Genomic DNA, 5088 nt, shown 5'->3' with positions numbered 1-5088 from the left:
TTATTAGCCACATCAGTTGACAAAGTTTTACTTTCACATATGTTGAATATTCCTTGTCTTGCTGTCACTATGTTCATTTTGTACTCATTCAGTTTTTCTTTGTGGCTAGAACACTGGACTCGCATTCGGGAGGACGACGGTTCAGTCCCGGGTCCGGTCATCCTAATTTAGGTTTTCCATGATTTTCCTAAATCGTTTCAGGCAAATGCCGGGATGGTTCCTTTGAAAGGGCATGGCCGACTTCCTTCCACGCCCTTCCCTAATCTGATGAGACTGATGACCTCGCTGTCTGGTCTCCTCCCCCAAAAATAACCCGTCTCCATTTTGCTTTGTCAACTAGATTTTGCGTCACCTAAACCTGTGACGGGGTATTCCTTGCTTTCTAAGCAATTTTCTAAACTGCTAATGAACCATAGCGAGTTTTTTTCCATCACTCACAATCTAGCACATACTTGTAGTTATAAGGGGTATCATAGAATCCTTCAAATTTTACCAACTTGTGCTTCACCTCTTAACCTTGCAAGATGAACAGTGAATGCTGACTATTCAGAGGCTGTGCATTTTCTTTCCTGTCATTCTTGCTAAGCCAAAATATTTCCTACTATTGCTAGAATGACATAACACCTTTAGTTATTGATGCTGTAAGAGCCTTGTGATTGCTGATGTCCACCTCTAGATAACTCGTTCAAAAAGTTTGGGTCTTTTTAATAGGTGATGTAAGATGCCCTCATGTGACAGTTGTCACACTATCTACTCAAAATAATTTTCAGACAATGCACTCAGAAGAATCTCTGTCTCTACCTCAGTTTTAATTGTATAACTCTTCCATTCTGTAGTTGGATAATTATATCTATGACAATAGCATGATCAGGACAGTTACTTGTGTTATTCTTGAAGTTTTTTTAAACACTCTGCCACTACTGCTCCCGAGGCAAGTGGTGCATAAAAGCTACCAATTACCATTCGTAGCTCACCTTTGTTATTTACCTTTGGAGTCTCTACTAACCTCATTAGAAATTATCAAGTTCACTATGGCAATAAATACCCTACCACTACAAGTGTTTGTTGTATCCTGAAATACATTCCAATCAGGATTTAGGATTTTGTTGTGGGTCACTTCTGGTTTCCACCGGCTTTATTAAGAAATACTAATTCTGGGGTGCTGCCATGGATACTCCTCTGGTTTACTGTTACTATTCTTTTTACATTACTACTCTTTTTTCCACTCAACAATAACAAAAGTTCTTGTCCAGGCCACTACATTAAAGTTCTGAAAATAAATTATAACAAGACTAAAACAATGTATAACCAACATATTTTAAAGAAAAATAGTACAGATTAACAATTAAGTCTTAAAAGTAGTTGAGTTTTTGTATTTAGAGCAGTTGAGCACAACTCAATGAATGATGGAAGAAATAAGCAGAAGGGTAAACATGGATTGATGTGCATTTTGTAAACTAAATACCTTTCAACATTAAGCTTCCAATGTTTATGAAACAGCAAGCTTACAGTTGGTGTGTCAACTATTCTGACTTATGGCAGTTATTCATGTACTTTCATGTGAAAACTATTGAAAATGTATTTAGGGTTTCTGATTGAGTGGTAGAGACATGCATGTTGTGGATAATGAGGAGAGACAGGAAAACAATAAAATAAATCAGCAAACAAACTAAACAATGTGATTATGATTAATGAAAATGAAACGAGACTGGGCTGCGTATGTAGCCATGGAAGTGAACAATATATAAACAAATCAAGTTATTATCATATTAAACAAGTTAAGAAAAGACAGAGACAATCGTAATCATCTATTGGTAGGTGGGCAGACAACTAGAAAATATGGAGGAAATCATAATACATGATCATTTAAGTGTTCTGTCTGTCTGAGTAATTGAATACTTCATTTTGGTTTAAATTTTGTAAATATGTTTGCTGTGTAGCATACACATACAAATTTTTGCTTTTCAAAAATTTATATAGTTTCATGTAACTTCATTATATTTTCTAAATTTTCCACATCTAATGTTGGAACTGTACACACAGTATATCTTACAGCTTAAATATCATTTGTAGTCCATTTCTATACAAAAGAGTACTGGGTTGTTGAAGAGGGCATAAATGGTTTAAGAGCTATATTAAGATGGAAATGTACAGTGCAAGGGTGGAGGTTAATAACATTTAGTATTAATGTTTTAGGTAGTTCTGACATTGGCAATTAAACCAATGTAGAAGTGATTTTGTAAATGTTTCACCAGAGTGCACTAAAATTTGTAAGTGTCACCATCTAGCCAAAGATTCATGAATGGCCGGCCGGTGTGGCCGAGCGGTTCTAGGCGCTTCTGTCTGGAACCGCGCGACTGCTATGGTCGCAGGTTCGAATCCTGCCCCTCGGGCATGGATGTGTGTGATGTTCTTAGGTTAGTTAGGTTTATATAGTTCTAAGTTCTAGGGGACTGATGACCTCAGTTGTTAAGTCCCATAGTGCTCAGAGCCATTTGAACCATTAGCCATTCATGAATGAATAGAGGAGATACATGCCACAAAAATGTTCCATTACTAGAATGAGATTTTCACTCTGCAGCGGAGTGTGCGCTGATATGAAACTTCCTGGCAGATTAAAACTGCGTGCCCGACCGAGACTCGAACTCGGGACCTTTGCCTTTCGCGGGCAAGTGCTCTACCAACTGAGCTACCGAAGCACGATTCACGCCCGGTACTCACAGCTTTACTTCTGCCAGTATCTCGTCTCCTATCTTCCAAACTTTACAGAAGCTCTCCTGCGAAACTTGCAGAACTAGCACTCCTGAAAGAAAGGATATAGCGGAGACATGGCTTAGCCACAGCCTGGGGGATGTTTCCAGAATGAGATTTTCACTCTGCAGCGGAGTGTGCACTGATATGAAACTTCCTGGCAGATTAAAACTGCGTGCCCGACCGAGACTCGAACTCGGGACCTTTGCCTTTCGCGGGCAAGTGCTCTACCAACTGAGCTACCGAAGCACGACTCACGCCCGGTACTCACAGCTTTACTTCTGCCAGTATCTCATCTCCTACCTTCTGCAAGTTTTGCAGGAGAGCTTCTGTAAAGTTTGGAAGGTAGGAGACGAGATACTGCAGAAGTGAAGCTGTGAGTACCGGGCGTGAGTCGTGCTTCGGTAGCTCAGTTGGTAGAGCACTTGCCCGCAAAAGGCAAAGGTCCCGAGTTCGAGTCTCGGTCGGGCACACAGTTTTAATCTGCCAGGAAGTTTCATGTTCCATTACTGTTATAAGGGGTGATCAATAAGTTTCAATCTGAGGGTGTTGCTGCAGTATATATTCAATGCAGCTCACCTCCTATGTGGTATACAGAGTGCTTCAAACCTTTTGGGTGAAATTGAAGCAGGTGACAGTGGGTCCACAACTGATCATACTGAGATAGGGAACCAATAGTTGGAAGTGCCTATTTGTGTTATAGACATAAACAGTGTACACTGACGTAGCTCATAGACTTCCAGTCTCAATACATGTATGGCAATGGCGCATGAAGGTCTGCTGCACTCTGTTGAAGACCCTTGGTGTGTGTTTTACCAGGAGACAGGCAGCTTGGACTCTAGCAAGTCTTTATCATTTTCTATGGGTGTTCCATACACCAATGTCTTGATATAAACCCAGAGGAAAAAGTGCAGAGATGTGAGATCTGATGATTGCACTGGCCTTGGGACAATGGTGAGAGTACATGTTCAGGTGCTCGCAGACATTAACATTGAAGTGGGCTGGTGCACCATCTTGTTGGAAATCCCATCCTTTAGTGGACAAGAAGGGATAGAGTCTCCAAGAATTGTAGCAGCACATCTCGCAGGAACACCAGGTAATGTGGACCAGTCAAATGGGAAGGCAGCAAATAAGGTCCCATTACGTGAGCTTGGACAATGCCTGGCCATACGATTATGACCACAACAGTTGAGTCCCATAGTGCTCAGAGCCAGAGCCTGCCCATACACTGACAGAGAATCATTGCTGGTGGTGATGTAGGCAGCATGGGGATTGTCCTCACTCCAGACATGGCTGTTGAAAACACCATCCTAGCTGAATGAGGCCTCATCCAAGTACAATAAAAACTGTACAAAGTTTGGCGCTACAGCACTGCAGTGGATAATACATTGACAGATGTCAAAGTGGGGCTAAAAACCTGTTACTCCCAGTGCTTGCTCATGTTCTTTATTTTAGGGGTGTAGTACTGTTCCTCCAGTACTCTCCTATGAAGTGCGCATTTCACAGGTAAATTCTCAGGTGCTTATTGCTGGGTGGTTGGCCACTCAATCCAATACTATCTCCTTAAGGTCTGGTGTTCACCCATGTCTGTAACAGGAACCTGGGCTGGCTCTATGTAGCTTGAATGACTCGTCTTTCATAAGTTGGTATCCACTAAACTTCCAGTTAGGATGACACCTGAAAGCATTCTCTGCACATTCTTGTTGTCTTACGGCCACTACATCCTGTCACACCATACATTAATCACGTCTGCCAACTGCTGTCTGTTTGGCGGTCAGGGGTGTATGCTGTTTATCAATAGTTACCTGTCCCAGTGTACAACAGACACCCAGGGTCTTAGCAAGAATGCAGCAGAACTGCAGGTGCTTTGAGACTGGGGTTCATCACCTTGAACAATTACTGTGAGCTATGTCGTTGTTATGTTGTGCACACTGTGTATGTCTGTAACACAATAAATATGCTTATCTGACCATTGGTTCCCTATCTTAATGTTGGGGAACCACTATTACCTGTTTCAGTTTGAAGCAAAAGTTTGAAACACCCTGTCTAAGCACCGACATATAGGTGAAATATTAGTGTGGCATTAGTGTTTTCCTGATATATGTGGTAAATGCGGTAATGTGAACTATGGTGACATTATTACCAAACGCATCCAAACAGGACCAATGTGCTGTTTTCTTTTCTTGGCTGCAGAAAGACAAACGCTGGAAGACATCCATCGGACTGGGACTGCATGTCTGTCGAAAATTAACATTGTGGAATGGTGCACCTACTTCTGTGCTGGTCATGATTTGACACAGGAGGCCAGTAGGTCTGGGAGGCCAACATTATCCATTA

The 5088-nt window shown here is 41.6% G+C and overlaps 1 non-coding gene across 1 annotated transcript; it reads left to right on the top strand.

Moving 5' to 3' along the window:
- The first annotated feature begins 3148 nt into the window (after nucleotides 1-3148).
- Nucleotides 3149-3223, top strand: Trnal-caa. Its single transcript has one exon. It is a non-coding gene; the product is annotated as a tRNA-Leu (tRNA).
- Nucleotides 3224-5088: the final 1865 nt, after the last annotated feature.

The sequence above is a fragment of the Schistocerca americana genome, chromosome 2 (assembly GCF_021461395.2).
Source record: "Schistocerca americana isolate TAMUIC-IGC-003095 chromosome 2, iqSchAmer2.1, whole genome shotgun sequence".
Taxonomy (NCBI): Eukaryota; Metazoa; Arthropoda; class Insecta; order Orthoptera; family Acrididae; genus Schistocerca; species Schistocerca americana.
This window is presented reverse-complemented; position numbering and strand designations above follow the sequence as displayed.